The sequence below is a fragment of the Onychostoma macrolepis genome, chromosome 20 (assembly GCF_012432095.1).
Source record: "Onychostoma macrolepis isolate SWU-2019 chromosome 20, ASM1243209v1, whole genome shotgun sequence".
NCBI classification, from domain to species: Eukaryota; Metazoa; Chordata; class Actinopteri; order Cypriniformes; family Cyprinidae; genus Onychostoma; species Onychostoma macrolepis.
Window position 1 is genome coordinate 27,340,409 of NC_081174.1, and position 26,219 is coordinate 27,366,627.

At 36.8% G+C, this 26,219-nt stretch overlaps 1 long non-coding RNA gene and 7 other non-coding genes across 10 annotated transcripts; 7 read left to right on the forward strand and 1 right to left on the reverse strand.

Annotated features, from left to right (window-relative positions):
- Positions 1 to 3,487: 3,487 nt before the first annotated feature.
- On the reverse strand, positions 3,488 to 14,081 carry LOC131527704 (uncharacterized). Of its 3 annotated transcripts, none has more exons than XR_009267724.1 (6): positions 13,944 to 14,081; positions 6,658 to 6,732; positions 6,111 to 6,168; positions 5,810 to 5,888; positions 5,581 to 5,685; positions 3,488 to 5,478 (listed from the first exon to the last, which is right to left on the reverse strand). It is a non-coding gene; the product is annotated as an uncharacterized LOC131527704 (long non-coding RNA). The 3 variants fall into 3 exon arrangements; XR_009267725.1 differs by lacking the exon at positions 13,944 to 14,081 and adding an exon at positions 9,637 to 12,587; XR_009267723.1 differs by lacking the exon at positions 13,944 to 14,081 and having other exon boundaries at positions 6,658 to 12,577.
- Positions 14,082 to 22,444: 8,363 nt separating this feature from the next.
- On the forward strand, positions 22,445 to 22,527 carry trnal-uaa (transfer RNA leucine (anticodon UAA)). The gene has a single exon. It is a non-coding gene; the product is annotated as a tRNA-Leu (tRNA).
- A 397-nt stretch (positions 22,528 to 22,924) lies between these two features.
- On the forward strand, positions 22,925 to 23,007 carry trnal-uaa (transfer RNA leucine (anticodon UAA)). Its single transcript has one exon. It is a non-coding gene; the product is annotated as a tRNA-Leu (tRNA).
- Positions 23,008 to 23,410: 403 nt separating this feature from the next.
- Positions 23,411 to 23,493, forward strand: trnal-uaa (transfer RNA leucine (anticodon UAA)). Its single transcript has one exon. It is a non-coding gene; the product is annotated as a tRNA-Leu (tRNA).
- A 488-nt stretch (positions 23,494 to 23,981) lies between these two features.
- trnal-uaa (transfer RNA leucine (anticodon UAA)) lies at positions 23,982 to 24,064 on the forward strand. Its single transcript has one exon. It is a non-coding gene; the product is annotated as a tRNA-Leu (tRNA).
- Positions 24,065 to 24,478: 414 nt separating this feature from the next.
- trnal-uaa (transfer RNA leucine (anticodon UAA)) lies at positions 24,479 to 24,561 on the forward strand. The gene has a single exon. It is a non-coding gene; the product is annotated as a tRNA-Leu (tRNA).
- Positions 24,562 to 24,863: 302 nt separating this feature from the next.
- On the forward strand, positions 24,864 to 24,946 carry trnal-uaa (transfer RNA leucine (anticodon UAA)). Its single transcript has one exon. It is a non-coding gene; the product is annotated as a tRNA-Leu (tRNA).
- Positions 24,947 to 25,712: 766 nt separating this feature from the next.
- On the forward strand, positions 25,713 to 25,795 carry trnal-uaa (transfer RNA leucine (anticodon UAA)). Its single transcript has one exon. It is a non-coding gene; the product is annotated as a tRNA-Leu (tRNA).
- Positions 25,796 to 26,219: the final 424 nt, after the last annotated feature.

Here is a 26,219-nt window from a genome sequence, read left to right on the forward strand (position 1 = left end):
ACTAAATTTCGGGAGGCAAAACTCACTTCATAAATGGACTTAAGGGGAAAAAAGTATCAAAATGCTATTAAAGAGCAGAATATGACCCCATTAACCACTGTGGGTCTGACAGAAGCTTCCTCGTACCAGAGCCGATAGGACATAAAGCCCCTGCGGAACAGCACAAGACTCATTATCTAGACAGATGAGCAATGGACATTACAAAGAACTGGAATCCACAGTGAAAGACTTTCCATTTATGTGCTGTTAATGGATGGCTGATCATTGTGGTATGTCGTGGTTTGGCCGACCCTCCGCTGGACTGTAACACCCTCGCTTCATTGTGGACGCTCTGCAAAATAAAAGGCTGCATGCAGACAATCACTGATATCTAAATCTGCACATTGTTCTACTGTAATAGCAGGGTATGCAAGGTTCGCCCCCAATATCTGGTGTTCATATGAGCTTTCAAGACATCATAAGTAATTAATGGTGTTTGCTAAAGCAAGCCTCACTGTTATTGTTGCTTATACTAGTACAAAGGCTTAGGGACCCGAACAAACCCCTGAACTCTTGCATTAAACTTTGGTGTGCAACTCGTTCCCTAAATCGTGCAGTGTGTTGAGGAGGGATGCTATACTTTTCTAGTAGGACAATAAAAATAGTTAAAAACAATGGCATGACAAGAATGCATAGCCAAAAGCATAAGCATAAAGCATAAGTCAAAATCATATAGTCATAGTTTTGATGAAAATTTCCTTTAGTCTGTGTTTTATCATGTCATAGTCATTAAAAGAATAATTAATCCAAAATTGAACATTTGCTAAAAATTTACTCATCCTCAGGCCATCCAAGATGTAGATGAGTTTGTTTCTTCTTGAGAACAGATTTGGAGAAATTCAGCATTACGTCACTTGCTTACCAATGGATCCTCTGCAGTAAATGGGTGCCGTCAGAATGAGAGTCCAAACAGCTGATAAAAACATCACAATAATCCACATCACTCTAGTTCATCAATTAAAGTCTTGTGATATGAAAAGCTGCATGTTTGTAAGAAATAGATCCATTATTATGATGTTTTTAACTTTAAACTGTTGCTTCTGGCCAAAATATGAGTCCATAATCCAGAATAACGCTTCCTCCAGTGAAAAGTCCATCCTCTATTGTCCTCTCACATCAAAATCCACTGACATATTTGTTTAGAACTGTTTTAGCTTGTAAACGGTGCTTGATCTGTGCATATTGACTGGAAGGGTGTGGATTATTGTGATGTTTTCATCAGCTGTTTGAACTCTGATTCTGACGGCACCCATTCACTGCAGAGGATCCATTGGTGAGCAAGTGATGTGATGCTAAATTTCTCCAAATCTGTTCTGATGAAGAATCAAACTCTTCTACATCTTGGATGACTTAAGTGTGAGTAAATTTTTAGCTAATTTTCATTTTTGGATGAACTATTCTTTCAAATGTTGTCACTTTTTCACTTACTAAAATGGCATATTCAAATAAGAAGAAGAAAAAAAAAAAAGTTGACAAAAGTCTTTTTACCTATAATCATTATGTGCAAAATTAAAATAAAAAAATAAATAAAAAAAGACAATTTTTTTGACCATATCGATTTTGATATTTAATATATACAAATTCATTCATTTAAAAATGCGTCAAACTACTTTTTAGTAGTTATATCAGTATTAGCTTTTATTTGCTTGATGACAAAATTAAAACTAGAAATGCAACCACACAAAAACGTGCATAGTAATATCCCAGAACACTTATTCAGAAAATGTAAAACTCCCGTACAGCATGTTTTATATGTAAAGTTGTGAGCACGTACCTCATTCCTGTCTTTCAAAGCCTTGTCTGCTTTGCATATCTGAACACAAACACAGACAAACATTCTCCCTCATTTACCATCAACTTCCTCCAAACCTTTCTGGGTCAACAGACTCTGTTTATGATACTTTCAAAAGAGGCCTTGTGAATTTCAATGGAATTTGATCTGAGAGCATGCATACATCTGCTCACATGGCTTTATTAGATTTACTCACTGTTTGACAACACACTCTCACAATTTATTCCCAACAGCACTTGCAAATCGTACAAGGATGCGTGCCATACAGAGCAGGCCTAAACTGCGTTATAGAAGTGCACCTAATTAAGGTCTCGTTCTAGAGGACTGGGTTGATTTACTGCAGCTTCTCGAAACTAAAAGCATTCGGTTCATATGCGTGAGTGAGAGAGAGATGTATGGAAAAGTAGACAGGTGTAACTTCCTGTTTTCAGTGGTTGAGCCGAGTTCATAACTCAAAACTCAAATGATCCACTCAAAACATAATTTAGATGAACTTTCAAAGAGGATTAGATAAGATGCCGTTTATATTCCTACCGCATTGCAGTCGATGTCGATGGGATTGCATAAACATGTTTCTCCAGGGGATCATCATCCAAACCAGCTAATGGAAAGTTCTGAGAGACATTTCAATTATAAATTACTGGAAACTTCAGTCACGTTTTTTTTGTTTATTGTACACGGGTCATTTGGGATGCTAGAGTCGCTGGCCCTCTTGTGTAGTTGTAGTCTTGAAGAGGCCATATGCTAATATCTGAATATTATTAACATACATTTGTGTACATTGACATTGAAAACAACAAACTGCACCGGACATGGTACTTTCATAAAACTCGCCATACTTTTAGTATGTGTGTTTTGATTTTAACCTCTGTAGTCATTTAATGACATTAAAGTGAATCAAAGTGAATAAGTAACTGTCCAAGTACATGCAGACAAAGTGTTTATTATTTCACATTTCATACAAAAGGGTAATTTAAAATGCTTTATACAGCCATACCGTCATTTTGAAAAGAAAAAAAAAAGAAGAAGAAACAATAAAGGGTCAGTGAAGGTCCCATAACTTAAGCATTAGATGCACAAAAAGGCAGCTGTTTTGTAGTTATTGCCATCAGTTCTGTTCAAAACGCTAATGTTTAACATAAGTATAACCTAGCAGGAAAAATGACTTAAATGATATAAACTTCTGTATTCTGTTTTCCTTACAGAATGACAATTATTCATGCTGAAAGAAAAAATGGTAACACTTTACCATAAGGTTCATTAGTTAACTACATTAGTTAACATGAACTAAGAATGAACAATACTTCTACAGCATTTATTAATCTTAGCTAATGTTCATTTCAGCATTTACTAATGCATTATTAAAATCACGAGTTGTTCTTGTTAACATTAGTTAATGCTCTGTGAACTAACATGAACAACTCTATTTTTATTAACTAATATTAACAAAGATTAATAAATACTGTAATAAATGTATCGTTCATGTTAGTTAATACATTAACTAATGTTAACAAATGACAAAAAAAAAAATCACATTCAATTTTAGAAAGGTTAAGAAAATTAAATTAGCTTAACCTATTTATTTTTTCTTACACAATTAAATATATTCATTATATATTTTAAATTAACCTAATCATTCAATCTTATGTATTTACTTATTTATTGCGTGATTTAAAATGGCAAAAAGGTACAATTAATACATGTAAGACTGGAGACAATTAAATGAACTTTACCATTCAGTGTTGTTATTTTTGTATTTATTTATTTATTTATTTATTGCACATATCTTAAAATACAGACAACAAAACTAGCAAGAGTACTGTTAATATACATAAAAACTGATAAAAATTAATCAGAGGTTAATCATTTAGACTGATTATTGATTGATTGCACAATTTAAAAATATAAACCAAAAAAACGGCAAAAGAAAATACAATTAATATGTAAAAATTGTGTGTTGCAATAACTACAATACAACACTTGGCCTGCCTCTGCTAAACCTGCAACCCTACTAGGGCCTACCCATTAATAATGAAAAAAAAAGTAAAATAAAACACTAATATTTTAAATCAAATTATAGAAAAAACAGGGTTTTAAACTATATTCTGACAAGTCCCAAACTGCGGTGTTGCAAAAGTTTGCAAGCCTCATATAATATAGATGCAACAAAACAGCTCATATAATATTTAGCTTGACCTCCCAAGATAGACGATCAACATTTTCTGAAGGTTAAGCACCTCCATTCACTGATCCTTGACTGAAAAAGTGCCAGAGAAAGAAACAAAGAAGAAAAATAAACCTCCATCTCCATGCACGCTGATTCACAACGTTCCATTACTGTTGTGTCAAATCTTTCTCTTTCAGCTCTAAATGGATCTCAGCTCTGGTCTGTGTGTGTCTCGTGGACCATTGTGTTGCCGTGTTTGTGGAACTGAAGGGAACAGAACAAGCAGTCTGTCATTTACTCATGACTCATCGAGGTTGATGCCTCCGCTACATCGGCTCCCGAGGATGCACAGCAAGCAAACCAGGCAATCAATCATATTTTAATACAAAACAGCCCCATTTTCAACGAGACACATCGCTATCAGAGAGAAGACCTAATTAGATAGGTGCAGAAACAGCATAATCCTGCAGAGAACGATCATTACCAACACGGCGAAAAGCGTTAACCCAATGATGGATGGCGGCTGATATCCGAGCCGTTCGGAGAGTAATTGCTACAACGCCAGCAGAGCAGACGCGTACCAAAGTGCGGCAACTAGAAAAGAAAGTCATTATGATATACTTTTTAGAGAAGTTGTTGAATATCCTCGGGTAACACGGCTAAATCTGAACTGACAACACTTCCTGTGCTCCGCTTCAGAAATTAGGCTGCATCAATATCGGGCTTGTAAATCCTGTTTAGCATACCGGTGGCAGGTTTTGCATATGGGCTGCATTACTGTCGCCTTACTGAATGGTATTATCGTGATTGACCGTGAGGTAGGGGAACAAAAGGGTGACCCGCATGCCGAGCTGTGGTTATCATTTCTCTTTATCTATGTGTGCCGGTATCAGCGAGTAGTATGAGCAATCACACGTCTAGTAGGCCTAATGGGGGTGAAAAACGCTTAGCGCATGGCATGGTTATTATGGTAAAAGGAATAGTTAACCCAAAAATTTACTCCACCTCAGGCCATCCAAGATGTAAATGAGTTTGTTTCTCATCTGAACAGATTTGGAGAAATTGAGCATTACATCACTTGCTCAGCAATGGATCCTCTGCAGTGAATGGGTGCCGTCAGAATGAGAGTCCAAACAACTGATAAAAACATCACAATAATCAACAAATAAGAAATATATCCATCATTAATGCATTTCAGCTTTAAACCGTTGCTCCAGCCAAAATATAGATCCTGCATACATTGCTTTTGTCCACTGAAAATGTAATCTTGTCTGAATCAGGAGAGAAATATGCACAGATCAAGCACTGTTTACAAGCAAAAACAGTACAAAACAGAGGGTGGACTTTTTCACTGGAGGAAGCGTTATTGTGGATTATGGACTATATTTTGGCCAAAAGCTACGGTTTAAAGTTAAAAACATCGTGATGCAGCTTTTTCGCGGATTCCAACTGGAACGTTTTGGTGTGACTCATCAGAAGCCTGGACATGAAGGAAATTAATAAAACAAATTTTAGCTAAACACTATGTTATGACCCCTTTAGTTTACATCATTTATAACAAAGAAAAATCAACGATACTTACAAAGCATGCTTTGAAGAACTTCATGAAGTTCTTCAAAGGAGGGTGATCAGGTATTACAGGAATCCCTCTTATGGCAACACACTTCATGTCAGTGAGGTCAGAGGTCTGAGGTGGCAGAGACAACAATGTATCAATGAAAAATGAAAATCACATTTCCATCGATTATTGCTTTTTTCCATATTACAGGAAAAGTTCACCCAAAATGAAAATTTGCTGTTAATTTACTCACCCTCAGGCCATTTAAAATGTAGGTGACTGAATCCATGGTCCTTGGTGATTCATAAAATGGAAGTGAAGGGGTTCCATCACTTTGAGAGTAAAAAACAAAAAGAAGCAGATACAGAAAAGACAAAATTAATACCCCTGGCTCTTGACGATATACTGAGATCTTATGAAGCAAAACAATGAGCACATTGACTGTACATTGACATCATTACCTGTAATCCATAGCCTTAACATAAATAAAATGTTTAGTCTAATATGTTTTAACAAGTATCCCCTTTTGCCACAAGCAAATTGACAGCACTTACATTTCCATCTTTTCATTCCCATCATCTTATTTTAGCTCAGCACAGCTCTTCTTGGAATCTGTGGAGTGACAACAAAGCACATTAGACTTTTTTTTTTAACAAGCTGATAAAGCAAAGTGTCATTAAGATGTGACCTGTTGAGTTATCCATAAACTGCTTCAAAAAATTGCAGTAAAGTTATCCCGCATGACATGGAAAATGCATAGACTTCAAAATAGAAAAGACTTGGTATTAAATGAAATGTATTCAGTAGCTAACTAACACAATGTGGACGAGAGATTGCATTTCTTGGGCTAATATCCGCACATGCACAAAGTTTTTCAATGTAAGCTTGTTTGTGTAATAGCTACTCGCAAAAGTAAAAAAAGGAAGAAAAAAAAAAAAAAAAAAAGTCGATCCGTAAAAGACCGTGGCGAAATGTTTGCAATCGACATTCATGCAGTCTTAAATTATACATTTTTTTTATTAGCAAACTGTTATACCTTTCATTTATTAATAATGGTTTCAGAGTAAAAGGTAAAGAAAGAAAGAAAGTGTTTCAACTCACCAGCAAATACTGACAGAAATGCGCATCCTCGGGGCGTCAGTTCAAACAGCCAATCAGCTTCTTTGTGTCGCGTTCCTGGCAACAGACTCAAATAAGCTTAGTTGAGTTGATTCAACTTAAAACATTCAATAGAGTGAGGAAACTCATGTAAATCGTACACCTAACTCAAAAAATTCAGTGCTACATACAAAATTGTATTTTTTGTGTTTAGTGTACTTAATTAATTTGGGTTAATACAATTTCAGGGATAACAGTTGTGATGTTTTTATCAGCTATTTGTGACCCTGGACGACAAAACCAGTCTTAAGTGTCAATTTTTCGAAATTGAGATTTATACATCATCTGAAAGTTGAATAAATAAGCTTTCCATTGATGTATGGTTTGTTAGGATCGGACAATATTTGGCTGAGATATAACTATTTGAAAATCTGGAATCTGATTTTCAAAATGCAAAAAAATCTAAATATTGAGAAAATCACCTTTAAATTTGTCCAAATGAAGTTCTTAGCAATGCATATTACTAAACAAAAATAAAGTTGAGATACATTTACGGTAAGAAATTTACAAAATATCTTCATGGAACATGATCTTTATTTAATATCCTAATGATTTTTGGCATAAAAGTAAAATCGATCATTTTGACCCATACAATGTATTTTTGGCTATTGCTACAAATATACCCCAGCGACTTAAGACTGATTTTGTGGTCCAGGGTCACATTTGTATTCTCATTCTGATGGCACCCATTCACTAGTGACTAGAGGATCCATTGGTGAGCAATTGATGAAATGATAAATTTGCCAAAATCTTTTCCAAAGAAGACACAAACTCATATACTTCTTGAATGGCCAGAGGGTGAGTATATTCTCAGCATATTTTCATTTCTGGGTGAACTATTCCTTTAACCAAAATAACTCAAACCATTTTTCACCTATTACTAGACACGTGATTTTTTTCTTTTCTTTAGCAAAAACTAAAATTAAAACTAAAACCATTAAAGAATATTTTTTTATGACTTTAAAAAAAAATGCTAACTAAATTAAAATAATTTAAAAAGAACGAGTTGCCATGGCAACATTTCTCATTTTAATTTAGTTTAGCTTGATGTAGTAGAAAAAAAATGAATCTCAAATAAAATAACTTTAACTAAAGTTGTAGCAGAAAAAGAAAACTAAATTAATAAAGTTATTAATAAAAACTATAATGACAATAAAATAACACTGGTTCACAGTCTCTAGGGACATGCCAACATGGTTGAAGTACGTGCAAAGTGCATGTATGTGTTTGTTTGTGTGTGAGCCGTCACATGAGGGAATGGACATCACAGCGGAAGGACAATCACACACACATATGCCGTGACAGATTGTTGCCATGGAAGCATCACTGCCCCTTAGATCATTTTCAGCCTCTCAGTCAGAAACAGACGGGAGAGGAAGAGGTAGTAAAAGCAGGAAGAGCCCTCGGCTGACAGCGCCCAGCTGTGCTCATTAATGTACGAGCGACGCTTCTGAAGAGCGCATCCAGGTATCGTTTAACTCGTTTTCACATCATGGACGTCCCCGCAGGGAAGACGAAACACAAATGAGGTCTCTTTAAAAGGAACAATTGACCCGAAAATGTCATTTCTGGCATTATTTACTCACCCTTCTGTCATTCCAAACCTGTGTAGTTGCTTTTTATGCCTAAAAACACGATGTTGTTCTTTTCTAAACAATGACCATTTATAGTGAAGCTTAAGAAGGCCAATAAAGCACCATAAAAGTATCATAGTCCATGCGGCTTATGCACTATATTACAAGACTTCTAAAGTCATGTGATAGAGAAACGGGATGAAATTTAAGTCATTATTCACTGTAGCATAAGGGTTTATAACAAAATTTTCAGTTTGGTTGAGATGAACATTTTCATCTCAATTGTTTCTGCTGGACTGTAAAAATGTTCAATTCAAAGCAAACTGAGAGACTTTTAAATGAATTCTCCAGCTTCCCGGATGTTTCTACTGAGGAAAAGACCCCAGAGCTTCAGAGATCTCAACAAAGTCTCGGCCTCTGCTCAGATCTGCTGCCCCTAGACACCAAGGCATGTAGACCTCAACATGAACATTTCTTAACAAATACATTCAAAATGATCTTAGCTGTGCCATCAACATTCATTGTATAACTCTATAATCTTACTCTGTATCAACAACTGTCTGATTTGTTCTACATTTACATTATGCATTTTAAGATTTTTTTCTAATTCAATGTACATTTCTGTTAAAAGGATTTTTTTTTCTGAATGAATTTAATGCTTTTATTCAGCAAGGATGCATTAAATTAATCAAAAGTGACAGTAAATACATTTATAATGAAAATTATAACGATTAAAGCAAAATTACAAAACAAAATGATCACATTTTTAACAAAAATATGAAACAGCACACTAATAATAATCACAAATGTTTCTTAAGCAGCAAATCAGCATATCAGAATGATTTCTGAAGGATCATGTGACACTGAAGACTGAAGTAATGATGCTGAAAATTCAGCATCGTATCACAGGAATAAATTATATTTTAAAACATATTTAAATTGAGATCAGTTATTTTAAATTGTAATAATATTACTGATTATTTTCTGATCAAATAAATGAAGCGTTTGTAAGCATAATAGATTCAATCTCTAAGTCTTACCACCGGCCCTAAACTTTTAGCATGCTGTATATATTCATAGTTCATACATTCTATGAGAAACGAACCCATGACCTGAGTGTTGCTAGCTAACATCTGTACTAATTAATTCTACTAATGATCTTAGGAGAAACATCAAAACACACTTAAGTGCAGCATAACATGAGAACTCAATTAAGTCTCATGAGCAAAGCAAGAGCCATCTGGGTGCCTGTTCTCATGCTCACACACATAAACACACACAAAGATGGCCATCTTAGTGCATTGAATTTGCACCTATTTGCACATTTGAAATGACTGAGCTGACTTACTCAGAAATGTAAAGGAAATCATGAAATCTGTAGGTTTCAGAGCTGTTGACACAACTACAGGTATGACTCAGCCAGTATGCTGCAGATGTGGTCGAGAGCAACTTCAAACGGACTAGAAAATGCTCTCTCCACAGTAACACAGACGAGGTAAACAGTCTCAGCTGGGGTTATTGATGCCTAATTGACTTCAGTACATCTACAATTCCATTTGCTTGGTTAAGCGTTCATAAGCAGTTTGAAGGCATTAGTGAAATTCACCAATGTTGAGGGATGTTCGACTGTTCTTTATGCAACTGCATAAGTGGCGCATCTGTTGCATACAGAAATGAAAACAAATATGAGGTGGATGTTGAGATTATTCTAATCCTTGTTTGCAAGTGACTGATTTATGTATCTGCTAATGCAGGCATCTCGGACGGAGGCTGTAGCCAACGACATTGAATAGCTTTTTCAACATGAGGTTATGTAATTTAACTTATATCAATATTTATCATTATTTACCTGCCACAGAAATAATAAGGATCTTAAGTGTATTTTTTAAATGCAGTGTATAAAATGACAAATCCGTTCAAAGCTATTTTTTAGCATACTCTTGGGAAGTGCAGGAACCCTCGAAGTAAGCATTATAAAATATTGTATCATTGCTCATGGGAATAGAGAAATGCAAAGAGAAATGTGTGCATGCATAGAGATTCACAAGATGACGTCAATGCAACGCTGATTGACTGAGGGCAGCACAACACCACACACAGGACCGAATTCTTCACTAGTGACTAACTGAGATATGACGTCAAAGACAGGAAAGACAATTGAACAGGGAAAAATAAGAGCCTGCAAAAAATAAATTAAAAATAATATTGAAAAAATTGCTCCTTGATAAAACATGTAATATTATATAATGAAAGATAGTGATGTATATGTACATGGCAAAATACAGTATATAGCCTATAGATAGATAGAATCAAACTACATTCCAGCAAAAAAAAAACAACAACAACATACTCCTAATGTTAGCATATGGTTCTCATTTTGCTATTTTTGGGGGGAGCCAAACGACAACAATCGAGTTTAGTAACCAAAAACTAACCTTGAAGGTTGCAAAAAGGGTTTTTATACACAGTATTTTCTAATGGCTATTTTAGGGTTTATTTTACAACTAAAAACTAACATTTTCAGAATGATTGGGGAACTAAAAATGGCTTTTTAAAAAGCCATTAAAGATGCTTTTTGGTGCAGTTACAATTCACCAACACGGGCTAAAATATTATCCAGCTAAACTGCAAATCCTGTCTGTAAATAGCAAAAACGAAAAACAATAAATTAATAAATATACCAAAAAAGTATAAAATTATACTACTACTACTAATATGTAATATTTAATTTGATATTATTAAATATGACTTTTTATAAAAATTAATAAATGTTATAAGAATAAATACTATTTTATTTACATGACTGAATCAAAAATAAATAGTGCTGAACAGTTTTTAAATACTACAAAAAAAAAGAGAAGACATAAATGCTATATGGAGATTTTATTTTATATTATTTTATTTTATTTTGATCAGTGAAATTACCCGTACGCTAAAATGAGCAACTTAGCAGTAAATATCCGCAATAAAATTGTGTGTGCCAAAAAATGCATCGTAAAACAGCAAAGAAATGCTTTGTCATATATAAGTTGTGGCAAAGAGTACATTGATGTGGACAAACTTTTTTTTTTTTCATGTCATGATAATGAACAATATAGTTGTTAGATAGAGTTATCTAAAAATAAAGTAAAATATAGTTCACAGCTTTAGGTTTGTCCTGTTAACAGCAACCATGCAACAAAAATAATGCACATTCAGGTAGTTCCCCTTCACGAGAAAATACCAGTGCCGTAAAACAAAGCCTGACGTTACGAAATCTCACCCCAATCGGTTTCTGTTTACAACCCTAAAATATGAACATAGAGCTGAGACAATGGAGCCTCCGGCTCGCAAATGTCCAGCAATTTGTGGTTATGTAAGACAAGCAGACTGAAAGCACCAGCCCGGAGGCCAGTGTTTGCATTTCCTGTAATCTGAGTATCCGTTCACTCAAGCATGATGTAAATGGATGCCAGTCTTTACTGTGGCCAGCCTTGGCAGCGTTAGCAGCTATACGCCCTGCAGAGCCTGCATGTTCCACCAGGTGAACACGCTTGTATTTTAGTGCATTCTTCTGGTGCTATGCATTTAGAGAACAACTGCACAATACAGGGACTCGCTTGCATAGGACGCTCTGAGAATAATGTAGGTAGCGAGGTAAAGCAGGGCCGCTCACTGCTGTGTGGAAGATTGTCTTTCATTGCATCATACTGTTTGGAGGACAGAGCTACAATGTCATCAAGATATGGCTGCAAGCCAAGAAACAAAGCTCCCCTAAATATCTATCTAGGTTGCCTGATGTGCCGGCACCCCTACCTGTTTATAAGGACGCCATTGTTTTACCATAATTAGGTTGTGCATCAAATCGTCTCTAAAGACTGGAGGAAGTTAATAAAATCTACTGACTTTGGCAAACAGTGATATTATGATCTGTACACAAAAGAGAAGCTATAAAACACAAGCTGTAAAAAAAGAGTCAATATTAATTTCATGCTGTCTTGACATTGTAAAACCAGTATGGTCATTTTAACAATAAATGCACCAAAAACACAGACTTTTAATATTCTCTGCATTTTGAGATGGTTTTGTTTTTGTCTAAGTTTTCTCGGAAATCCATGCTTTAAACACAAGGTCATGCACTATTTAGAACTGAAGTGAGTATGTATTGCAGTTCAATTCCAGAATTTGATTTACATTTGAATTCACATAGCAAATGCAGAACCAAAATTTCAATTTTAATAGAAGTAGAGTTACAGTAAAATGACTTCAAATAATTTCAATAACTGTACATTTTAACTAGAAACACAGCTCATCTCGACAAACTTTTTATGTTGGCTTGAACTGTGTATTTTGGCTTGTTTTAAAAGCTTTAAGTTTATATTAATATGATATATATATATATACAGTATATATATACTGTATATATATATATATATATATATATATTATATTATATTATATTATATTATATTATATATATTTTTAACTATTTATTTTACTACTATAAATGCTACTTTTGGTATATACTATACTTAGTATAAATATATAATATTTATATATACTTTTGTCAACTGTGGTGGAAAAACGTAATTTCCCAGAAGGCATGACCTGTGTTGAATTTCTTTAAATTGCAATAATTCCTCATGCTGTCATTCCAGTTCACATTTAAGTTCCTATTAACTTCCTGTTATGCTGGATACACACTAAAAGATTTTTAAAATCTTATAAAATCTTCAAAATGTGAGAGACCACAAACATGAGGACAAAAAATCCTAGATTTTACCGTTTTGCTCCTATAGTGTGTGGTGTCCTCGGGGTTCCCCCCACACATCAGGATTTCTGATCGTAAATAGATTCGCGATTGGGGTGTCTCCGACATTCTTCCGAGCAGATTCAGTCACTCTTAACACACCTCACACCACAGGAAAATCTGATAAGATAATATTTAGAACCACTAAGATAATCGGGACATTGATTGTCGTAAGGGGAGAAATCGGCCCAAAATCAGCCCGATTAGGTGTGGCCAATTTGATTTAAATTCACACTCATGAACTGCAAACCAGTTCTTAAATTCTGAATTCTACACAACCCGGTCTACAAAACGCTCAGACTGTATGTCACAGTCTTCCAGCCTCATTCAAGCACTGCTGCAGATGACAGGCATGGCTGTGCCAGGAACCCGCTGTGGCACACTGCTGATGTGTTTCCTGTATGGCACTGGCCTCTGGACACAGAAATGGCTTTCTCATTTTGTCCTTGACTACAGATTATGGGGAAACAAGTGCCAGGCCGCAGCATGAAACGCCTAGAGCAACAAAGACACTGCAGGAGACATTTGGAGAAAGCATGTCAATACTGCATGAGCATGTGCATGTCTGATCTCTCAAAACATATATGTACCAAAAAGATCTCCTCCAACCTCCTCATTTCTGCAATCTCACTGATTTTAAAGCAACACTGCAAGATATTTTGAGCATAAAATCTATGGCCCTCTGCTATCAATTACAGCAGACAGTAACAGAGAGCATAAACAAACAGGAAACATGTTTACAGTAAAACATTCGTAATGGTAAAGTTTGCAGCACAGGAAATAAACAATTAAAATATGCAACTTTTGAAAGCACAGACAAACCACATTAAACATGTTAGCATGAAACTGATGATGGAATCACTTACCATGCAAAGTTAAATCCAGTCTTTTAGCTAAGTTACGTTTGCTTGTCACCTGTACGGGTAACGGAAAGGGACATAAAAGGATATTTAACAGTGAAGTAGGCCTAATGTTTACATGAAGCAGACTCCGCCCACAGGAAGTTCATCTGCCTAAAAAAGTGCTTTAGGAAACTGCAGAGCTCAATTATGTGCTTTGAGGAAATTATGAGCCTCACATGTATGATTTTAAAACCTCTGACCTGCCAGCCAGCTAGGTTAAGTGTATTTAGTGTAAACAGGTTTTCCATTCATTCATAGATGTTTCCTCAACTATAACTTTACCATTCACTCTGTGATGAAAATGATGGTGGTGGAAATTTTATTTTATTATTATTATTATTAATTTAGATTTTAAACATTTTGTATAAAATGCTTAGCAAGCATTTTATGTATCCTAAATACGTAAATTTATATTTTTTTAAATTAAATTATTATTATTATTAACAATAATATACAAATTATCTTGTATTTTTGGGAACAGTCATACTTTGTGAGAAAATGTAAAGTATGTAAATCACTTTCAAACAGTTTAATATTGAAATTTAGTTTACTTTATTATTTCACTCTTTAGATTACCATAATCAATATACATATATATATATATATATATATATATATATATATATATATATATATAACATTTTAGTATTTTCCTATTTTAAGATAAATGAAACCATAAAAGCTACATAAAACTCAATAAAACCAAAAATGATGAAGGCATAGAAAAAATGTTATATAACAAAAAGAAAAAAAGTTGAAATCTGTTAGTTTCAACACAAAAAAATAAAAGCCTCAGGGACATAAAAGTGCCTGTATTTGTCTGCGGTAATTGACAGCAGGCCACACATGTTGCATGTAGCCATTAAGTTGAAAATAACCCTTACATTTCCTTGAATTGGGATGGTTTCCATTATTTCGTTGAACTCCTGAGTTGTAAAACATGAAGACAACATCCAAGTATGATGTAGTAGTTTAGTCTGCACCGGTCTGACTAACCACACTGAGATCATAATGAAATAGTAGCTCTCTATGGGGTGTGTCCCTCTGAAATCCACTGCACACTGTGATCTGCGAGACAAAATGTTTTTTTTGTCATTTTAGTTGATGAGTTACTGTCAATACATATTTGCATTGACACTTCTTAAAGAATAATGCACCCAAAAATGTAATGTTGTGATCATTTACTGACCTTCTATGTAGCAGCTATTATTAGTTTCTGTGGAAACATTTTGAAAAAATGGCTATGCAGCTCCTGCTCCTCTCCTATTCATTTAAAGAGTTTTTTTTGTATCATCTGACTATCTGGATTTTTTAATTATCCCAGCTGCACCCTAAAGGCATCTTGGGTTCACCACTTAAATAATCTCCACACGTTCAAACTTGACTCACATGCTCCAAATAGCCTCTTTTCAGTGAGATATCGACTGAAGATTGCTTGTTGCATTGCTGTAAATAACAATTAGAGACATTTGTGCTTACACAACAGGATTGCTGTCATGCTGTGCGCTTGCATCCGAGCGCTAAACCTATCAGTCGACATCGCAGCCGATGGGGATTCCTGTTTGGACGTGTGATATAGGTCACCGGCAAAGCCGAGTGGAGCACTAGCCACTCAGTATAGTTCGGTACGTGTCGTTTTGTCCATGACCCACTTGCAGATCGAAGGAACACAGTGTTCCCCTATCGCTCCAGTTGCTATGGTAACACGGCGGGAGAGAGACGCAGGCCGTGGACATCATTTATGCTGTCAGGCAGGGATGTGAGCAATAGGAGAGTGACAGAGGAATAGAGACGACAAACACACAGAGATCAATACATCTACATGGGAGTAGATTTATGAAATCCCTAGAGGGCAATCCAGAACTCCCATTCATAAAAAAAAAAAAAAAGAGAAAGGGAAAACCACAGTCGCACATGCCAATTAGTGTTTCAACCAAAAGAGACTTTTCTGCCAGTGGAGAGAAGTAAAAGCAACCACACATATAAATTAAGGCTTTTCCACTCATCTGAATGGGGCAGAGCATTTAGGACCAAGATCCAAGCACCAGGACGTCAGAGCGCTTAACCCTGTAAAGTCTGACATAGGAAATAACAGTCAGAAAATTCACTTATTTGAAATGGAATGAATTATTAAACCTTTAGACAAAATATTACAATTTGCAAGTGTTTTTGTTGAATATCATATACACATACACCAGGCCTTTATGGTTCATATGCATAGCTATTCCAATAACTTGTAATGTACATATAAAAGAGAAACTTTAGGATGTATTCATGTATGGCAGATCTTTAAAACCTCTGAAAGAGTAAACTGAAATTGCTTGTATTACAGTCATTAAACTTGTATAGCTGAGTTTTATGGAATTACAAAGTGCCCACAAATGTTTGAACCACACTTCTGGTATGGGTAAATGCCTTATGCATCGAAAATAATTTTTTTCGGGGTTTGTTGGCATATGAAGGAAAAAATGCCAAATCACTTTTAACTATGTTACCAGGATGGCTGAGCGGTTAAGGTGTTGTATTTAAGAGCCACTGGGCAAGTTTCCTTGTGGGTTTAAACCTCACCTCTGGTCAAGGTAAACATTTAAAAAGCAGTCATAAGGGTGTATTTGTAGGAGGCAAATACTCAAAGCATGAAACATACTGCATGATTTTCGGAAAAACTACAACTGCTAAAGTGTGATTCATCATGCTCGTTTTGTTTACCACTAGCGCATGCTGAAGACGTTTTATTCTTCTATAGTAATGTGCGTCATAGCGTACAAGTCAATAGATGTCATCATCATACAGTCTACATGCATGTCGCACCTGAGTTTATTAGAGCCATGCTGCACAGTGTGATCTGCAATGATCTTACAGGATTGCTAAAATCGTGCATTGTGTAGAAGGCTTAAAAGAAATACATGACAAAGACTGATTTGCTTATAACAAATGTGGATAGATGAAAATCATAGTAATTATAAAAATCCAAAATAATCACCTAACATTTGACCAGGTCGAATGGTAAAGGCGTTGGACTTAAGATCCAATGGACAAATGAGTTTGTGCATCTGAACCCACTCCTGGTAGGGCTAATCTTTAAAAAACCTAAAAGACATACATGACAAAGATTGATTTGCCTATAACAAATGTTAAAAGATAAATTCAAGCATAAAAATCACAGTAATAATCACTTAACATGTAACCAGGATGGCCAAGTGGTAAAGGCATTGGACTTAAAGGGGTCATCAGATGCGAAATGCACTTTTACATGTTGTTTGAACATAAATGTGTGTTGGCAGTGTTTGTACACAACCACCCTATAATTTATAATCTCCTAAAATCATTACCCCTTTCTCAAATCAAGCCGTTCTCAGATTCCTGCCAGTGTGAGGTCAGACCCAGGCCTCCCCCATGATTGTAGACTGACAGTGGTGTTTTACCTTAGATCCGCCCTGAGTGAGCTGTCATCAGTCCGTCATTGTTTCACCGCCGGAGCAGATGTAGACAAGAATGGCTCCTAAGCGATTATAGTGTTTTGTTGTTGGATGTAATAATGGACATAGCAGTTGTCATTTACTCCTGACATCTGATAACCTGAAGACACAGTGGATTATGTTTGTTTTTGAAGGGAATGCGCCGACGATCTGCCTAAATGTGTCTATCCTCGCACTAATCATTCGTGATCTAGCTTCACCTACAGTAGTTACGTAAGGTTTTTTTAATGAATCTTTGCAAATCGCCTTTCCTAATAATGAGCTAGTTAGCAAGTTTCACGATGAATGTGGCTAAAGTAAACAGTCTCTCAGAAAACGGCGCGTATAACAAATGCAGATAGATAAATTCAAACATAAAAATCGCAATAATAACCACATAACATGACCTGGATGGCCGAGTGGATTTGCCTATAACAAATGCTGACAGATAAATTCAAGCATAAAAAGCACAGTAATGACCAGGATGACTGAGTGTTTAATGCGTTGGACTTAAAGTCCTATGGACAAATGTCTTCATGGGTTCATACCTGGCTCCTGGTATGATCTCTAAAACACATTCATGACAAAGATTGATTTGCATAAAACAAATGCTGATAGATAAATTTAAGCATAAAAATCGCAGTAATAACCGCATAACATGACCTGGATGGCCGAGTGGTTAAGGCATTGGAGTTAAGGTCCAATGGACAAATGTCCTCGTGGCTTCAAACCCCACTCCTTGTAGGGCTAGTCTTCAAGAAATCTGACAGAAAAACTAATGATTTACCTTTAAAGGAAGGACAGAAAAATGCAAGCATTAAAATCAAAGTAATAACCTCTGAACATACGTCCAGGATGGCCGAGAGGTTAAGGTGTTGGACTTAAGAGCCAACTGACAAATGTGCCTGTACACAACCATCATAAAATGATAAAAATCCATCCAGTGTTTTTTTTTTAATCTCTTTATTTGTTTTACCCTGTCTCAAATCAAGCCGTTCGACCGTGTGACGCCACACGGTCGGACGCCCCTCCCACGATGGTTGATTGACAGCAGTGTTTCAACACAGACCCGCCCTTGCTCGTGAGCGAGCTGTCAATCATAGTCCGCGCGTCATTGTTGATATACGCTGGAGCTGTCTATGAGCAGAATGGCGTCTAAGCGATTGTGGTGTTCTGTTCTCGGGTGCAATAATGAACACAGCAGTCATTTTGATGTTCCTAAGTCCGAACCGCTGAAGACACAGTGGCTGAGTTTTGCTTTTGAAGGGAATATTCCCCACGAGCAACGTCAATGTTTTCATGTTTGCTCGAATCATTTTTCACCAGACTGCTTTATAAATGAAGGTCAGTATAAAGCTGGTTTTGCTAAGAAGCTGCTCCTGAAAAAAGAATCGGTACCAACTATTCGTGTTTCTGCTGAACCTCCAGAAGAAGTGAGTGTAACGTTTAATTAACCTTTATATTAATCTTTATATTAATCTTTGCAAATCGCTAGCACGCTTCACGATGTATGTGGCTAATGTTTACATTCAGGGTACATGTTTTCTATTTACGACGTTCTCAATATGAAAAATTCCTGCCGTGACCTCATATCAGTGTTTCCGCCCTGAGAGTTGTACCTAACACTGCATAGATAACGTTACGCATCACTGACAAGCCTACATTTACCGAATTTATTTTTCATGACCATTAGCTGTAACATCAATCTGTCAATGAACTAACGTATCAGTAAACACATAGCGTTCGTATCTCACTACTCTACCTGACAGTACACACAAAAATAGATAAAAGTGACATTACGTTAACCAACCATTCAGAAACGTCCGTTCGAGCCTTAATTGTCGAACTTCTTCGGGCCGTCATCCTGTTCCGGTCCGACTCGGTTCGAATTGATAAGGTTGCACAGTATCCTCAGAGACTCCCGCTGCCATTCTTCAAAATATACCCTCAACTGTTGTCAAGGCAACACTCCACGTGTGTTGTGTCAAAAACGCCCCACAGAACAGAGGGGCGGGGCGAGCAAAGCTCATTAGCATTTAAAAACACACGCACTAAAACTGTGTGCTGAAAACAGAGCTGTTTTTGAGCAGGTAAAATGAGTGTTTTCTTACAATACTAATGAGAATTTTTAATTAAAGTATATTACAAACTTTCAATTTAGACCCTAAAGAATCATATTAGCTTGTACAAAAATGGCATTATATGACCCCTTTAAAAGACCTAAAAGAAATGCATGACAAAGATTGATTTGCTTATAACAAATGCTGATAGATAAATACAAGCATAAAACCCACAGTAATGACCAGGATGGCCATTTTTAAAAGACATACGTGACAAAGATTGACTTGCCTATGACAAAGATTGACTTACCTATAACAAACGTTGATAAATTCTGGCAAAAACCAAAAATTTAGTTATTTAGTTATTTAGTTATTATATAGATTTATATAATTATATGATTTATATTATTATTAATCCATTACACAAAAGCAATTTTAGTTTAACAGTTATTATAAATCATTTATTTTAAATGAATGTTAATATATACAGATTGTATATAATATAAATAACCTGTAGAATCAATAGATAACGCTTTAAAAATGACTACGTGACCTTACATGTTCGAGTCTCTATCGCTGTATATTTCCAACTATAAAAACTAACTTCAGTTTCACTTGTGAATGCACTGATAAAGCAAGATAATTTATTTTATTTGTCTTCTTTCATGAACAAGTACTTGTAATTGTAAATGCATTTAAATTCATCATATTCTTCAATCTCTTAACATTTAGCATAACCTTTAATCTTTAACCAAGGCTCGTGATTGGCTGTTCGCCAGTGATGTCACACATTCATGTGCACGTGCTCCAAAAACTCAAGATCAAAGCCTGTGTTGACAAAGAAAGTTGATGATCAGCATCATGGTACCAACAAAGCTGGATTGGAGTGGTTTGGTTTTGTCAACTCGAAACTAATCCTGTAACTCTGAATTTGTTCATCTACCATCATGGTACAGGCCCCAGGGTGGTTAAGTCAAGTCAAGTCAAGTCGAGCTTTATTGTCATTCCTCTACATGTGTGGACATACAGTGGAACGAAATGTCGTGTCTCGCAGGACCACGGTGCTACATAAATAAGCATAAATATAAACATACAACACTAGATGTAAGAACAGTTTTTAGTGCCTGGTGCGTATGGAGAGGAAAGAGTGTGTTTTTCCACAGGTGGTTTGTATAGCCCACTCACCTGTGTGTAGCTCACTCAGAATTGCATAATGTTTTTGAGGTTTCCAACAGTTTTCTAGTGGTGCGTGTAGTGTGGTGTTGTGGGATGGGGGGGAGAGAGGATCCTGGTTTCAGGAGCTAGAGTTATGGATGAGGTTTTAGAAAGGGGTCAGGTGATTGGAATTGAGGGCTCTCACAGCCTGGGGGAAAAAGCTGTTGAGCAGTCTGGCAGAGCGGGCTCTGATGCTCCGGTACCGACTTCCTGATGGCAAGAGCTGGAAGAGACTGTGGGAGGGATGGGTGGGGTCTTTCACGATACTGGTAGCTTTACTGGAGCATCGTGCAAGGAAAATGTCCAGGATGCAGGGGAGAGGTGCACCGATGATCTTTGCAGCTGTGTTCACTGTCCGCTGTAGGGTCTTGCGGTCAGCAGCATTGCAGTTCCCGTACCAGACAGTGATGCAGCTGGTCAGCACACTCTCAATTGTTCCCCTATAGAATGTGGTAAGGATGGGTGGAGGGAGACTTGCTCTTTTAAGTCGGCGCAGGAAGTGGAGCCGCTGTTGTGCCTTCTTGGAGAGTGATGTAGTGTTGGTGGTCCAGGTGAGGTCTTCTGTTATGTGCACCCCAAGGAATTTAGTGCTGCTGACTCTCTCCACAGTCGAGCTGTCTATGGTCTTAGGGGGTGTTCAACAGAGTTCCTCCTGAAGTCCATCACAACCTCCTTTGTCTTATTCACATTGAGGGACAGGTTGTTTGCACTACACCATTCAACCAGTTGTGCCACTTCCTCTCTGTAGGGTGTTTCATTTTTGCTGATGAGGCCTACCACAGTTGTGTCATCAGCAAACTTGATGATGTGGTTGGAGCTGAACTTGGCAGTGCAGTCGTGGGTCGTGTATGTTGTCGGGACCTGCAGCCTTGCGTGGGATAACCCTAGATAGTGTCTTCCTTACATCGACTGGAGACAGACACAGTACCTGGTCGTTGGGAGGTGTGGGTAGTTTTTGTGCAGGTTTGTCATTCTGCATTTCAAACCGTGCATAAAACTCATTGAGTACATCTGAGAGGGATGTGTCATCATCACAGGCCTGTGGCAGGGGCTTGTAGTCTGTGATGGTCTGAATAGCTTGTGATTGGACTTAGGGTCCAATGGACAAATGTCCTCGTGAGTTCAAACCCGGTAGGGCTAATCTTCAAAATATCTAAAAGAAATACATGACAAAGATTGACTTACCTACAACAAACGTTGATAAATTCAAGCATAAAAATCACAGTAATAAAAACCTAATGTAGTGACCAGGGATACTGAGTGGTTAAGGCGTTGGACTTAAGATCCAATGGACAAATGTCCTCGTGGGTTCAAACCCCACTCCTGGTACGGCTGATCTTTATAAAACCTAAAAGAAATACATGACAAAGATTGACTTGCCTACAACAAACGTTGATAAATTCTAGCATAAAAGTCACAGTGATAAAAATCTAATGTTTGTACATTAAAATCCAATCTTTGTACGTGACAAAGATTGATTTGCCTATAACAAATGCTGATAGATAAATTCAAGCATAAAAATCACAGTAATAACCACATGACATGACCAGGATGGTTAAGTCGTTGGACTTAGGGTCCAATGGACAAATGTCCTCGAGAGTTCAAACCCGGCTCCTGGTAGGGCTAACCTTTAAAAAACCTAAAAGAAATACATGACAAAGATTGACTTGCCTACAACAAACGTTGATAAATTCTAGCATAAAAATCACAGTAATAAAAATCTAATGTAGTGACCAGGGTGGCCGAGTGGTTAAGGCGTTGGACTTAAGATCCAATGGACAAATGTCCTCGTGGGTTCAAACCCCACTCCTGGTAGGGCTGATCTTTACAAAACCTAAAAGATGTACATGACAAAGATTAATCTGCCTATAACAAATGCTGATAGATAAATTCAAGCATAAAAATCACAGTAATAACCAAATGACATGACCAGGATGGCCGAGTGGTTAAGGCGTTGGACTTAAGATCCAATGGACAAATGTCCTTGAGAGTTCAAACCCGGCTCCTGGTAGGGCTAACCTTTAAAAAACCTAAAAGAAATACATGACAAAGATTGACTTGCCTACAACAAATGTTGATAAATTCTAGCATAAAAATCTAATGTTTGTACATTAAAATCCAATCTTTGTACGTGACAAAGATTGATTTGCCTATAACAAATGCTCATAGATAAATTCAAGCATAAAAATCACAGTAATAACCAAATGACATGACCAGGATGGCCGAGTGGTTAAGGCGTTGGACTTAAGGTCCAATGGACAAATGTCCTCGTGGGTTCAAACCCCACTCCTGGTACGGCTGATCTTTATAAAACCTAAAAGAAATACATGACAAAGATTGACTTGCCTACAACAAACGTTGATAAATTCTAGCATAAAAGTCACAGTGATAAAAATCTAATGTTTGTACATTAAAATCCAATCTTTGTACGTGACAAAGATTGATTTGCCTATAACAAATGCTGATAGAAAAATTCAAGCATAAAAATCACAGTAATAACCACATGACATGACCAGGATGGTTAAGTCGTTGGACTTAGAGTCCAATGGACAAATGTCCTCGAGAGTTCAAACCCGGCTCCTGGTAGGGCTAACCTTTAAAAAACCTAAAAGAAATACATGACAAAGATTGACTTGCCTACAACAAATGTTGATAAATTCTAGCATAAAAATCACAGTAATAAAAATCTAATGTAGTGACCAGGGTGGCCGAGTGGTTAAGGCGTTGGACTTAAGATCCAATGGACAAATGTCCTCGTGGGTTCAAACCCCACTCCTGGTAGGGCTGATCTTTACAAAACCTAAAAGATGTACATGACAAAGATTGATCTGCCTATAACAAATGCTGATAGATAAATTCAAGCATAAAAATCACAGTAATAACCAGATGGCACGACCAGGATGGCCGAGTGGTTAAGTCGTTGGACTTAAGGTCCAATGGACAAATGTCCCTGTGGGTTCAAACCCCACTCCTGGTAGGGCTGATCTTTACAAAACCTAAAAGATGTACATGACAAAGATTAATCTGCCTATAACAAATGCTGATAGATAAATTCAAGCATAAAAATCACAGTAATAACCAAATGACATGACCAGGATGGCCGAGTGGTTAAGGCGTTGGACTTAAGATCCAATGGACAAATGTCCTTGAGAGTTCAAACCCGGCTCCTGGTAGGGCTAACCTTTAAAAAACCTAAAAGAAATACATGACAAAGATTGACTTGCCTACAACAAACGTTGATAAATTCAAGCATAAAAATCACAGTCATGACCAGGATGGCCGAGTGGTTAAGGCGTAGGACTTAAAATCCAATGGACAAATATCCTCGTGGGTTCAAACCCCACTCCTGGTAGGTCTGATCTTTATAAAACCTAAAAGAAATACATGACAAATACATGACAAAGATTGACTTGCCTACAACAAACGTTGATAAATTCTAGCATAAAAATCACAGTAATAAAAATCTAATGTTTGTACATTAAAATCCAATCTTTGTACGTGACAAAGATTGATTTGCCTATAACAAATGCTGATAGATAAATTCAAGCATAAAAATCACAGTAATAACCACATGACATGACCAGGATGGTTAAGTCGTTGGACTTAGGGTCCAATGGACAAATGTCCTCGAGAGTTCAAACCCGGCTCCTGGTAGGGCTAACCTTTAAAAAACCTAAAAGAAATACATGACAAAGATTGACTTGCCTACAACAAACGTTGATAAATTCTAGCATAAAAATCACAGTAATAAAAATCTAATGTAGTGACCAGGGTGGCCGAGTGGTTAAGGCGTTGGACTTAAGATCCAATGGACAAATGTCCTCGTGGGTTCAAACCCCACTCCTGGTAGGGCTGATCTTTACAAAACCTAAAAGATGTACATGACAAAGATTGAACAAATGCTGATAGATAAATTCAAGCATAAAAATCACAGTAATAACCAAATGGCATGACCAGGATGGCCGAGTGGTTAAGTCGTTGGACTTAAGGTCCAATGGACAAATGTCCCCGTGGGTTCAAACCCCACTCCTGGTAGGGCTGATCTTTACAAAACCTAAAAGATGTACATGACAAAGATTAATCTGCCTATAACAAATGCTGATAGATAAATTCAAGCATAAAAATCACAGTAATAAAAGTCTAATGTAGTGACCAGGGTGGCCGAGTGGTTAAGGCGTTGGACTTAAGATCCATTGGACAAATGTCCTCGTGGGTTCAAACCCCACTCCTGGTAGGGCTGATCTTTACAAAACCTAAAAGATGTACATGACAAAGATTGACTTGCCTACAACAAACGTTGATAAATTCTAGCATAAAAATCACAGTAATAAAAATCTAATGTAATGACGAGGGTGGCCGAGTGGTTAAGTCTTTGGGCTTAGGGTCCAATGGACAAATGTCCTCGAGAGTTCAAACCCGGCTCCTGGTAGGGCTAACCTTTAAAAAACCTAAAAGATGTACATGACAAAGATTAATCTGCCTATAACAAATGCTGATAGATAAATTCAAGCATAGATAAATAACCAAATGACATGACCAGGATGGCCGAGTGGTTAAGGCGTTGGACTTAAGATCCAATGGACAAATGTCCTCGAGAGTTCAAACCCCTCCTGGTAGGGCTAACCTTTAAAAACCTAAAAGAAATACATGACAAAGATTGACTTGCCTACAACAAATGTTGATAAATTCTAGCATAAAAATCTAATGTTTGTACATTAAAATCCAATCTTTCTACGTGACAAAGATTGATTTGCCTATAACAAATGCTGATAGATAAATTCAAGCATAAAAATCACAGTAATAACCACATGACATGACCAGGATGGTTAAGTCGTTGGACTTAGGGTCCAATGGACAAATGTCCTCGAGTTCAAACCCGGCTCCTGGTAGGGCTAACCTTTAAAAACCTAAAAGAAATACATGACAAAGATTGACTTGCCTACAACAAACGTTGATAAATTCTAGCATAAAAATCACAGTAATAAAAATCTAATGTAGTGACCAGGGTGGCCGAGTGGTTAAGGTGTTGGACTTAAGATCCAATGGACAAATGTCCTCGTGGGTTCAAACCCCACTCCTGGTAGGGCTGATCTTTACAAAACCTAAAAGATGTACATGACAAGGATTGAACAAATGCTGATAGATAAATTCAAGCATAAAAATCACAGTAATAACCACATGACATGACCAGGATGGTTAAGTCGTTGGACTTAGGGTCCAATGGACAAATGTCCTCGAGTTCAAACCCCACTCCTGGTAGGGCTGATCTTTACAAAACCTAAAAGAAATACATGACAAAGATTGACTTGCCTACAACAAATGCTGATAGATAAATTCAAGCATAGATAAATAACCAAATGACATGACCAGGATGGCCGAGTGGTTAAGGCGTTGGACTTAAGATCCAATGGACAAATGTCCTCGAGAGTTCAAACCCGCTCCTGGTAGGGCTAACCTTTAAAAACCTAAAAGAAATACATGACAAAGATTGACTTGCCTACAACAAA